The sequence below is a fragment of the Lithobates pipiens genome, unplaced genomic scaffold, assembly GCF_037356315.1.
Source record: "Lithobates pipiens isolate NorthernLeopardFrog02 unplaced genomic scaffold, aLitPip1_a1.2 Scaffold_13, whole genome shotgun sequence".
Classification (NCBI taxonomy): Eukaryota; Metazoa; Chordata; class Amphibia; order Anura; family Ranidae; genus Lithobates; species Lithobates pipiens.
This window is the reverse complement of record NW_027507718.1, coordinates 530,646,647-530,660,864: the sequence shown is the minus strand read 5'-3', so window position 1 is coordinate 530,660,864 and position 14,218 is coordinate 530,646,647.

Genomic DNA, 14,218 nt, shown 5'->3' with positions numbered 1-14,218 from the left:
CCACCAACTACATGAACTGGGGGAATGGTGAGCCCAGTGACCCCATCACCAACATGTGTACCCTCATCTCACCAGACAAGAACTTCACCTGGATGGGCCAGTGCTGTTCCATGAAGCTTAGCTTTATCTGCTACTGACACCCCTTCTGGAATGCATCTCACACCCATCAATCACCACTGAGACCCCTCCTCCCAGGATATATCACATCCACCAATCACCACTAAGACCCCTCCCCCCTTTGGGATATATAACACCCGCCAACCACTACTGACCCCCCCACCCCCAGGATATATTAGACCCACCAAACACCATTGATATTCCTCCTCTGAGATATATAACTCCCACCAAACACCCGCCAATCACTACTGACACCCCTTTCCCGGGATATATAACACCCACCAATCACTAATGAGACTCCTCCTCTGAGTGATATAACACCCACCAATCACTACTGACCCCCCTCCTCCAAGGATATAGCACACCCACCAATCACCACTGAGACCCTTCCCCCCTTTGGGATATATAACACCCACCAATCACCACTGAGACCCTTCCCATGGTAAATCACATCCAGCAATCACTACTGACACCCTTTCCATAGTAAATCACATCCACCAATCACTACTGAGGTCCCTCCCCCCAGGATATATAACACCCACCAATTACTACTGACCTCCCTTCCCCCCAGGATATATAACACCCACCAATCACTACTGACCCCCCTCCCCCCAGGATATATTACACCCACCAATCACTATTGAGGCTCGTCCCCCTGGGATATATAACACACACTTCTAACTACTGACACCCCTCTGGGGATATATCACACCCACCAATTACCACTGAGACCCCTCCCCCCTTTGGGATATATAACACCCACCAATCACTACTGAGACCCTTCCTATAGTAAATCACATCCACCAATCACTACTGAGGCCCCTCCCCCCAGGATATATAACACCCGCCAATCACTACTGACACCCCTCCCCCCAGGATATATAACACCCACCAATCACTACTGAGGCCCCTCCCCTGTGGATATATAACACCTGCCAATCACTACTGAGGCCCCTCCCCCGTGGATATATAACACCCGCCAATCACTACTGAGGCCCCTCCCCCAGGATATATAACACCCACCAATCACTACTGAGACCCCTCCCCCCAGGATATATAACACCCACCAATCACTACTGAGACCCCTCCCCCCAGGATATATTACACCCACCAATCACTACTGAGACCCCTCCCCCCAGGATATATAACACCCACCAATCACTATTGAGACCCCTCCCCCCAGGATATATAACATCCACCAATCACTACTGACACCCCTCCCCCCAGGATATATAACACCCACCAATCACTACTGACACCCCTCCCCCAGGGTATATAACACCCACCAATCACTACTGACACCCCTCCCCCCAGGATATATAACACCCATCAATCACTACTGACACCCCTCCCCCCAGGATATATTACACCCACCAATCTATACTGAGACCCCTCCTCCACTTGGGATATATAACACCCACCAATCACCACTGAGATCCCTCCCCCCTTTGGGATATATAACACCCACCAATCACCACTGAGATCCCTCCCACCTTTGGGATATATAACACCCACCAATCACCACTGAGATCCCTCCCCCCTTTGGGATATATAACACCCACCAATCACCACTGAGATCCCTCCCACCTTTGGGATATATAACACCCACCAATCACTACTGACACCCCTCCCGCGGGATATGTTACAACTTCCATCACTAATGAGACCCCTGCAGAGATTTATTACATTGGCGGGTCACTGGGGGGGTGGGGGGGTGGAAGGATGAAGGGGTTATAGGGGATGGTCCCCATTATCCATTCCATACCAGAAGAAGAAGAAGTCATATTCTGTAGTCATCTCCTTGACTAGTGTAGTCTGAATGTTCCCCTTATACTATTCCTTACCTATTAGAAACGAGACCACACCATAGGTTGGAGTAAACTGGCCACAACAGCCTTTATTAAACATAACTCAAACTCACTCCAATAACTTGTAAATGTGAAAATATATAAATATATATAAATATATAAATATAAATAACTTTATTAACATTAAACCACATTTTAATTAACATTAACTGCCCATTCTGGTGATCTCTGACGGTGACCACACTTAAGCCAATACCAAATCACTGCGGTACACCTGACCAACTTCCCAAAGGCCTCCACCTGTGACCGGTCGGAGACAACTTCCGCCAGTGAACATAACCGTATTCCCTCCAACGTTCAGGAATACCCAGAGGGGCCGATCGTTAGATGAGCCCCCCACACCCTCAGATCCCTTCTGAGTACCTGTCTACCGTCAGAAACCACCAGAAAACACACCGCCACAGCCCGAAAGGGTGACCCCCTCAACCTTGAGGGCCGCCCCACACCCGAAGAGCTTTCTGTATGCCCTCCTGTAAGCCAAAGGACCAGAGGTCAATCCCCACATCCGATAGATGAACGCCATCCCGCCTAAGATAAAGCCCTACATTCACCTCCAATTCCCTGTGTCTTACCACAATGCCCCCGTTCTGCACTACAAACCGCCCAACAACCTTATTAACCCTAATCCTAGTTTTCTCAAGGCTGGCTAAAGACCTGGCCCCCCGCCACACCGTTCTGGCCACAATGTCCGACCACACCAAAATGGTGCCCGGGAAAAGGACTCGCATGCGCAACACATCAGCCTTGATATCCGCCAAAATGTCCTTCACTTTCCGAACTCCCAGGTCATTGCCCCCCGCATGAACAACCAGCACATCCGGGGGCCTATCCCTCAAAGCGAAGCGCTCCACCTCCCTCATGACACGCTCCCACCTCATGCCCGGGAAACCCAACCACATCACCCTAGCTACCTCCCTGGGGATACCCAATTGCCTGCCTGCTGGTAGAGAATCACCTCTCCTGGCCCCTCAGCAGACGTACGAATGCCCCAGGATCCAAACGAGGCGTTGAGAACCTCCATCTGGAATGAAAACAAGAGAAATAACACAACAACCAAAGGAATGTTACAAGCACAGTCCTCCTCCCCATAAATCCCACAGCAAACAACCCCCAGCCGCACCCTCCTTACCCCAGTAGCAACTGCGGCCGGACATAGGACCGGAACCTCCGGGACTCCCATCTACCAATCCGGCGAACCACCGCCTCCTCCAGCCCACATCGAGCCGCTTCTGTGGCCGCCCCAATCCGAAAAGAGTGGGACGCGTAGTCCCACTCATCCAAACCCACCGCCCTCAGGCATTGCCGAAAGACCGACACAAACTGAAAACGGGATAGAAAAGAGCCCTCCTCGTGCACCAAAAAGGGGCCCGCCCCCACAGGCCGTACCGCCCGGAAAGCCCGTACCGCCGCCACCGGGCACACTACCGAGCCCGGCAGGGCGAGCAGCGTAATCGCCACTCCCTTGCCCCGTTGATCAGTCTTAGACCTACGCAACCGCATACTCACCCGATCCGCAACCACCTGCACATCCTGATCCAACAGACCCCCAGCCATCCGTTTTGAGCGACACACCAACTCCCCAATCCTGAAAGCCCCATAAAACGCCAACGAAAACGCTGCCGTAAACAGAACGGTCTCGTAAGCAGACGAGCAAACGTCCACCAGCCGAGAACAAATTGCCACCAAATTGTCAAATGACACCGGCCGGCGCGCATCCCTACCCTTCCAATCCCTCCTGTACCCCTTCAACGTTTGCCTCACCCAAAAATCCTTCGTCCGGTCCGGCTCCCCCCACAGTTTGAACAAAAAGGCCAACCCCGCCAGCTTCCGCTCAATAGACGCGGGAGACAGGCCCGTCTCAATGTTCCGGGCAACCCAGTACAATACCACCCAGCGCCGGTCGGAGCCCCGACCAGCCACTCCAACCTCCCGCAGGAACGCCCACCATTCCGCCCACACTCTAGAATAAGCGGACCATGTAGCCTCACTCAACGACCTTTTTAACCAACCTGCGGCGATTCCAAGGGAAGTTCCCACATCCACCCGGGGCATGGCGCCCCCGACTCCTCCGCTCCCGGCGACAGCTGCCGGAACTTGTCCCACTGAAAACGAGAGAGCGAGTCAGCCAAAGAATTCTCCACCCCAGGTATGTGCACAGCATAAACGTAAACATTGAGCCGCAAACAGCGAAAGACCAGGTGTCGCAGCAGCCGGATGACCGGGGTGGAGGAAGCAGTCATCCGATTGAGGACCTGGACCACCCCCATGTTATCGCAATTGATGCGCAACTTCAAATTACGAAACTCCGCCCCCCACAGCTCCAATGCCACCACTATCGGGAACAATTCTAGCAAAACCAAATTGCCCAACAACCCCGCAACCTCCCATGAGCGTGGCCAAGGTTCCGCACTCCACCGACCCCGGAAAAATGCCCCATAACCCGTTGAGCCAGCCGCGTCAGTAACCAACTCCACATCGAAGTTGCTCACTGGCCCCGACATCCACATAGCCCGCCCATTATACGACTCCAAAAATTCATGCCAAGCCCGCAGGTCCTCCCGGTGTTCCCTTCGCAAACGCACAAAGTGGGTAGGGGCGGTTACCCCGGCAGTGGCCCCCGACAGCCGTCGGCAGAACACACGGCCCATAGGGATGATCCGGCAAGCGAAATTCAGCTTGCCCAACAGGGACTGCAGGGCCCGAAGCTGAACCTTCGGCCGGCCCTGCATGCCTGCCAACTCCGCCTGCAGATCCCGTAATTTATTCTCTGGCAAGCGACACTCCATTGCCATAGAATCAATCACGATTCCCAAAAAACTCAATTCCGTCACCGGGCCTTCCGTCTTATCCCCCGCCAACGGCACCCCGAACCTGCCCGCAATGTGCTGCAACGTGGACAGAAGAATCGCACACACATTGGAGGCAGGCGGGCCCACGCACAGAAAGTCATCCAAATAGTGGATGACCGACTCCAGGCCCGAAACATCTCTCACCACCCATTCCAAAAATGAACTAAAAGCTTCAAAATAGGCGCATGAAATGGAACAACCCATGGGCAGGCACAAGTCCACATAAAACTTGCCCCGCCAATGGCATCCCAACAGCCGGAAGCTGTCCGGGTGGACCGGCAGAAGGCGAAACGCCGATTCCACATCCGCCTTGGCCATGAGAGCCCCACGACCATACCGCCTGACCCACCGTACCGCCGCGTCAAAAGACGTGTAGGAAACCGTACACGCCTCCGGGTCAATGAAATCATTGACCGACCCCCCTTTCGGAAAAGACAGGTGATGAATCAAGCGAAACTTCCCCGGCTCCTTCTTAGGAACTACACCCAACGGGGAGACCACCAGGTCCCCCCACGGCTGCACTTCGAAAGGACCACCCATCCGGCCCAGCGCCACCTCTTTACCCAATTTGTCATCCACAACCCCCGGGTGATCTAAAGCCGATCGCAAATTCCTGGCCAACGGCGGCACCCCTCCCAAAGAACAGGGAATCCTAAAACCGTCCCGAAAACCCAGAATTAACCCCCGCGCCGCCGCACCATCCGGATACCTATTTAGGAAAGGAAGCATCCTTCCCAGGTTCACCGGCGTCATCCCTTTTGTGACCGGCGGCACCGGCACGCTGACCTTTTTTGAAACAGCGGGACAGGGGGTGGGTGCCGCCGCACCCGGAGCACTCATGCTTGAAGCGGCACGCGCCTCCGAATTTACAAGCCCCTTCATTAAAGGGCCAGCACACCCCCCACTTCTTTCCGGCCGGCAGTCCCGAGGAAGACGCACTCCCGGCCCCCCCCTGAAGAAACGGAGTGGGCGCCCGCGGAGCAGACATAAGCCTCATCCAGAGGCTTATGTCCTTGTGATCCCACCGCAGGTCAGCCCGCACTGCCTTACGCTGACGAAACTGCTCATCATAGCGCAGCCAAGCCAGCCCTCCATACACTCGGTGAGCCTCCCCAATCGCGTCCAGGTAACAAAATAACGCCGAGCAATGCTCGGGGTTCTTTTCCCCTATCACGCTAGCCAAGATAGCGAACGCCTGAAGCCAATTTGCAAATGTGCGCGGGATCAGCCGATACCTACGTTTCTCCTCGTCGTCCTTCTTGGAACTGTCCGGCTTAACCCTGTCCAAATTAAATTTCTCGAGGGGGAGCAAAGAGAAAATCTCCACATACTCACCCTTGCCGATCTTGTCCCGCACCTCCTGCTTCAAATGCGCCCCCAATGGGCCTTCGAAACAAACATAGACTTCGCACCGGGCAGCATCCGCGATCCTAACCAGGTCAGACCGCGCCCCCGGGTCCGCGGGCACCGGGGGGACCCCCGAGCCCACAGCCCCCGCATCCATGCTCCCCGACACCGCAGCAGGCGGTGCATCCCGCGCAGGAATGACCTCCGCCCCCCCGGCCCCCCCCACAGTACCCATCCAGGGGGCCACCTGAGGCGACCCGGAGCCCCCAGCAAACTTACCAACCAGGGCCTGCAGCCCCCCCAACAGCTCCTGCAACTGACCTGACGGCCCCCCCGGGGCCACAGGCCCCGCCCCCTGCGCTGAACCTGCCGCAACCCCCCCCAATACGTCCCGGGATCCCGTGGGTACCGCACCCCCCTGCGCCACCCCCATCAGATCCCGCAAGGCATCCGCCAGCAATGTAGACTCCCGCAACTTACCCGGGCCCCCAGGGGCCTCGGCGACCGGTACCGGTCCGGGTGCAGAAAAGGACCCCTCCTCCTCCTGGGACAGCTCGCTCTCCGAACCGACCTCTCCAGCGCGCACCGGGGACGCGGCCATCCCCCTGTGCTCCGCGCGGTCCATCCGGTCCCTGCGATCCGGGACTGCAGGCAATGTCCTCCTCCCCCCGCCGCCCCCGGCATGCCGGCGTCTAAAACCAGCCCTGCCAGGCACCTTGGCAGCCTTCTGCGACCCTCCCTCCCCCCCCTCCAGCATGCGACCCCCCCGGAGCGCCCCCCTCCCCCCCACCGCGCGGATGCTGGCCCCAGACCCAGCATGCCGCAGATCCCCCGCCACGTGCACCCCCCCTTGGCCTGCCGACCCAGAGCCATCCACACTCCCCCCACCTCCACCGGGCCCCGTGCGGTCCCGGCGCCATTTCCATGCGGCCGCGAAGCCCCGCCCCCCTCCGGTCGGCGGCGCAACGACCGCCCGGACCGGGGGGAGCCGATAACCTGCCGTTTTGCCGGGGGGACCGATCGGTCCACCCCCGGGCTCCGGGAGTCACGAGGCGGCCGAGGAGTAGGCCCAGGAGAAAAACGCGCCGGAGGCCGAGACCTCCGCGCGCGCAGTGGAACCTCACCTGTCCCGCCGCCGTCCACATCGCCGTCCGCCAGGTCACCCACACGTTCCCGCAGCCAGTCCGCACCGTGCACCTCCGCCGCCCGTCGCAGCCGCGCGAAGAGTCCCTCGAGGTCCGCCATAGCAGAGGAGCAGCGAAAAAACTGCCTCCTCTGTGTCACACTGGGCTCCGAATGATTCCTTAAAGCCACACCTCTCCCTTTTATGTGACCCCTCCCCTACACTGAACTTGTTTCCTGCAAACCTTTTCCTGAACTCCACCCATAAAGCTTAACCCTCTGTGTCCCTCATCCACACTGTCATGTCCAGCACTCCTTATATCATTTCATTCTTAATCCGTGCTTCTCTTTTATTTTAATATTGTTTGCTAATTTGTCTGGATTGTAACATCTGTCTTTTCCTTTCATGCCCCCCCCCCCCCCCACCCCAGTGATAATAAATCTGAGAATTGAGAATCTGGTGTTCATTGCTCAAAAGGATGCAGGAAGAAGAAGGGGTTGTTGTGTGTGTGATTGTATTGTGTCACCAGCCCCTGTACGCTGATTGGTAAGTCACTGAGATTGCATTGTGTGGCTGTATATTTATGTATATTGCAGAACTTGGCTGACAGACAATGAGATGGCCAATCCGATTGCATGCAGGTTTGTATCTGTGTATGGAAGTTATAGGTGGGCACAGATCTCATTGCCAGACAGGGACTGTATGACTGGTGCGTGTATGGGGGAGTGGGAAAGATGAATGCGTAGGATTCTGGTTCTGAAGCCTGGGGAAATCACTGTAGCCCCCCCCCCCCTGTCTTATACAGGGGCTATCAGTCACATTTAGTGCTGCTGGGTGATAGACAACTTTATTAGTTTATAGTCTACATCAGGGGTGTCAAACTTAAATTCATTGTGGGCCACATCGGCATTATGGTTGCCCTTAAGGAGCCGGTTGTATCTGTAAGACTATGTATCTACTTAGATACTTAGGAGTACGCAGTATACAGAGTGTAGAAGTATCCACCATATCTATATCCACCATATCCATATCCACCATATTCATACCATATCTATATCCACCATATCCATATCCACCATATCCATATCCACCATATTCATATCCACTATATTCATATCCAAAGTATCCACCATATCTATATCCACCATATCCATACCATATCTATATCCACCATATCCATATCCACCATATACATATCCAAAGTGTCCACCATATCTATATCCACCATATCTATATCCACCATATCCATATCCACCATATTCATATCCACCATATTCATATCCAAAGTATCCACCATATCTATATCCACCATATCCATACCATATCTATATCCACCATATCCATATCCACCATATACATATCCAAAGTGTCCACCATATCTATATCCACCATATCTATATCCACCATATCCATATCCGCCATATTCATATCCACCATATACATATCCAAATTATCCACCATATCCATATCCATCATATCTATATCCACCATATCTATATCCACCATATCCATATCCAAAGTATCCACCATATACATATCCACCATTTCCAAATCCACCATATCCACCATATCTATATCCGTCATATCTATATCCACCATATCCATAGCATATCCATATCAAAAGTATCCACCATATCCATATCCACAAAATCCATATCCACATATCCATATCCAAAGTATCCACCATATCTATATCCACCATATCCATGTCCACCATATCCAAAGTATATATCCACCATATCCATATCTACCCCATCCATATGCACCATATCTATATCCAAAGTATCCACCATATCTATAACCACCATATCCATATCCACCATATCATGGCCAAAGTATTCACCATATCCATATCTGCCATATCATATCCACCATATCCATATCCAAAGTATCCATATCCAACATATCCATATCCACCAAATGCATACCATATCTATATCCACCACATCCATACCATATCTATAGCCACCACATCCATACCATATCTATATCCACCATATCATATCCAGCATATTCATATCCAAAGTATCCACCATATCCATATCAACCATATCTATATCCAAAGTATCCACCATATCTATATCCACCATATTCATAACATATCCATAGCCACCATATCCATATCCATCATATCCATACCATGGGTGTGCTACCTACACAGTTCAGAGTTCAGAAGTCTGTGACGTGCAGAGTTAAGGAGTGTGCTGTGTACAGAGTCCCCCTCAATAAAAAAATCTTCCTCACATCTCATCTGCCCGGCTCTAGTACCTTCTGGCAGTGTAGGTGGCTCTGCGTCTCTCCCTCTCACTTGCAGGAGATCATTGGTGGGCACTATTATGTCCCAATGTGAGTGTGTGCTGGCTAGGCAGAGAGCTGCAAGAGTCAGAGGTGGTGGAACTCTGTTCCAGCTGAAAAAAAAGCCCTGGGTGTGAGGGCCACATAAAGTGGCCTGGTGGGCCATATTTGGCCCACAGGCCTTGTGTTTGATACTTATAGTCTACATGTTCATTTGGTTTTCCCCTAATTTCAATGTAGCTGTGGTTTCTGCCTGCTGCCCGTAGGTGTCACTGGCACCTCTGGTATTAGTATGACAAGTTACAGTAAAACTGGCTTACGAATAGTCATACTTCTCTTAGCCAACCAGTAAGAGTTTCCTGGCTACTGGTGCATGCCGGGAGAGGAAATCCCTCCAAAGTGAGGGTAACAAGGAAAAATCTGTCGCCGCCACGGAGGCGCCATTTTGTTGGTTAATATTGGAGCGGACTAAGAATATCTGCTCATAATATGGTGTACCCGACTGTACACGGTTGGCGGTGTGGTGTAAAAAACAGCAATAGTGCTGTCAAAACAGCAATTCATCAAAATCTCCAATTGCTCATGGTTTACATTAACCGTAATTGGAGATCTTGATGAATTGGCTAATTTGACGGAACAAGGGAATCCTTGATTGTCACCAGAACTACTGTCCCCATTGGAAGATTTCTCCTCTATTCCAATTCTGGTGACAACCTAAAATTTGGGATTTTTTTATACATTTGTCCCAATCTATCTCCACTCTATCTAAAACCGACGAGTGCGGACTGATGGTGGCCCCCGCTCATCAGTTTTAATGATGGTTTTCTCTACAAATGCTGAAACTATAGGGCCCGGCCCTCCATCTAACAATGCAGCCTGTCCACCTTTGAACCTTTAAGGAGCATCAGCTGGTTGGGTGGGCAGTGGTCACCAAGGGCAGGCCAGGCTCTGTCATTGAGGTTCCAGTCCTTCCTTCCAGGACCAGAAGGGAAGAAGTCCACCACCCACCCTTTTTTGCACCACTCCCTGCGGTCTGGAACCCCAACCGGGTATGAAAAATTAAGAATCGTACACGTTGGAGCAACATGATGATCACTTATTCCTCAACCTAATTAGGAAGCATGCTGTGGGTACAAGGACTGAGTCAGACATGTGCAATGTATACATAGGGAAAATTCACACTTTAACCTAGTATACTGTATCTACACAACACCCAGTGTTGGAATCAAACAGGAATTAATGTTATGCATATAAAGTTCTACACAGCTGTTTGTACAGCCCAACTCAGCCATATTGATACTTGCAGTCCCACATGTAAAGGATAAAGGAATGTCGCACCAAAACACAATTGTCTTAGCAGAATGAGTTCTATTCAGCCCACCTGGAGTGTACTGAACTTCAAGGACAATATGGTGCCGGTCTGTCTGCAAGAACAAAGAAGATAGTTAGTGAGCGGGAGGGGCGTCCGAGATCGAACCACAAGATGGGAACCCAGTCGGAGCAGTTGCAATTCATGGGCAGACACTGCCCCCCAGAGGCCAAGTATGGCAGGACTGTCCGAGGTGATAAGCCTGGGGGAGGAAACGCCCCAGAGACGCTGATTGGTCCACGGGAAAAGCAGGGTGGACTATGGGGTGTGGTATGGCTGAGGTATGTTGAACAAAAAGGGTTGCAACAATGAGCTCGGTCTCTCACTTCCATCATGAGGCTTAGCTGCGAAGGTCTGATAAGTATTGCTTATATTGTATTCTGATTGTATGCTATGTATTCTTGTAACCTTTATTGATACCTTATGTAAGCTTTCTTATTTCCTTGGGAAATAAATGAGATTTAATTGATCTTAGACCGTGTATTGATTTCATAGCCAATGGTGGTAGTATTGTGATATTAACGATAGCATGTGCTTGGCGTATTGATGGACTAGCTGAACTATAGGGACTAGACAAAGGAATACATAACTGATAAAATTAATAATAATAGATTAAATTGATCAGTTACTTCATTTGGCACCCCAGAAGGCGTGTAAAACGTATTTTTACACAGAATCCACAAAAATCGAAGGTATTTTTGTTTGAGTCCCTGTAACCACAGATCCTCAGACACCCAGAACTGAAAGTCATCTCTAGAGCGGACAAGATTGGCGCTGGCTCGCGAATTCTGAAACCACGCTTGGATGAGCAGGAAAATTCTGTGAGATATTTCACTGGTAGGAAACGCACGCGTAAAACCTGGTGAGAACTGTGACTGATATATATATATATATGTACGTATTGTTGTGTTTGCTGCAAACCTGTAACCAGAGGGCAAATTGGCGCACTGGCGAGATAGGGACTGATCATCCCTGGTTATGTGATATAACCGCAGATTGACAGGATAAACCACACAATTTTGAGGGAAAAGTGGAAATATCCACGTGAGGGTCCCAAGAGAAATTCCCTGTGGCCTGCTATCGGATAGGAGGGCATTGAATAAGAGTGTGTTCTCCTAAAGAAATTCGTGGGTAAACGGATTTGTATTTGTTTTTTTTGTTGTAAAAAAAAAAAAGTGGGGGAAATATAGGTTTTATTTCTACCCACGTGAGAGTGAAATAGCTCTGGTAAAATAACCTGCAGCCTAAGGCATTAAGAGTGTGCCTTGGGGGGGCATGTCCAAGATGGCGACCGGAGTGGAAGCATAGTGCGGGAGCTCCGTGACCTACACTGCTAATTATCCTGTTTCCCTGTGGATAACGACGCCATCGGGGTCCCTGGAACCCAGATATTGATCCCCTGGAGTGGTATGCCCAGCAAGAAGAAGTCCGGGACCCCGCTGAAAGCTGCTACGCCACGTACCCAGCCTCGCGGCGGAGGACCTCAGCCCTGCACGCTCTCAGTCATGGCGTCGCAGGCCGCAGCCACAGATCCTGCAGATCCTGCTGACCCTGCACTCCAGGACCGGGATAATTTCTCCGCCCTTATGCAGGCCATCGGTACATGCCAAACCACGCTGACGGCTAAAATCGATACCGTTCAGCTTGAGATGGGACTAATTAGGAAGGATATGGACAAATTTCGTTCCAGGCTAACGGAGGTTGAAAACTGCGTGGGGACTGCGGAGGACACCCTGGCGGAGCATACTGCCTCCCTCCATACTCTCACCACTAAGGTACGGGCCTTGGAATATCGCGCAGAAGATGCCGAAAACCGCAATAGGAGAAACAATCTCCGGGTCATTGGTTTACCGGAGGGATCCGAAGGCTCCAACCCCGCTGCTTATATGGAGGGTTTATTTCGCCAGCTCTTTCCCCAGGCGGCCTTCTCGCCGTTTTTTGCGGTCGAGAGGGCACACCGGATGCCGGCGGCTAGGGGACCGCCTGGTGCCCCCCCTCGTACTCTTATTCTACGCCTTCTCAATTATAGAGATCGGGACTTGGTGTTGCGAGAGAGCAGGAATGTGGCAGAACTCCGCGCTGAGGGAGCCCGACTCATGATATTCCCGGACTTCTCGGTGGAAACACAAAAGCAGAGGAAGCTGTTCGACCATGTGAAGCTGGCCCTGCGGCAGAAGGGCCTAAAGTATAGCATGCTCTTCCCGGCGCGTCTTCGAGTCCAGGATGGGGAAACTTTTCGATTTTTTACCACGGCCGAAGATGCCTCCAACTGGCTGGAGTCCCTGCCACGACGTTGATCGCTGAAGCCGGTCTTTGCTCCTTTCTCTCTGGTTCATGAAGCCTTTGATGATCCCTTCCTGTGGCCGTTGCTGCCTTGATTGATGTTGTTTTTTTTTACTCTACTCAGAGGACCGTTCTGCCACTGACTTTGGGTTCCCTTGTCCCTATCTGAGGTACCTCTCTTTACCCTTCCCTTTCCTCACCCCCTTTTTGGTTAGGCTGTGGGACTTGGAGCGCTGATGGTGGTTGGGTATACATCCGCTACCTGTCCTTGATACTGGAGTGAGGGGACGGTAATGTTCTACTATATGTGGGGTTCTTCAACCGGATGATTAGCGAACTGATTGACTGTTCCTTTTTACCCCACACTACAGTTACATCAAGAATTGTGCCCCCGGACCTGTTTGTCCGGGCGACTCCCTATCCGCAGGGAGATTGATATTACAGAACTGTTTATCCGCCTGACTATGCGGTGGTAGACTAGTCGTGGTTGACTTTTACTGTGCCTTCTAGGCGCCCTCTTGGTACACTGCCTCCAAGGGTCTGAGAGTTATGTGTTTTTTTGGGTTACAAACGCGCCCAAGTTGGGGGGGTAGCGTGGGGTGGGGGGAGGGGGGGTGGGTTGGTTTTACTGGGTTTGATATTTGGGTCTATGTTTTGGGTAGATTGTATGCACTTTTCTCTTTGCACTGTAACATGCAGGAGTTCTCCTGCTCAAGGTCTAGAGTTCTCCTTTTTCATTTTAGTCTTGGGTGGTGGGGGAAGGGAGGGGGTGATGGGGTCGGGACTGCAACATTTTTGTTCTTTTTATTATGGCTCCCCTAAGGTTGGTCTCCTGGAACGTGCGGGGGATGAATTCCAAAATTAAACGTTCCCTGGTCTTTACTTACCTGAAGAAGTTTCTCGCACACATTTGTATCTTGCAGGAGACTCACCTTACGGGTTCTCGTATTCTCTCGCTTAAAAAGCC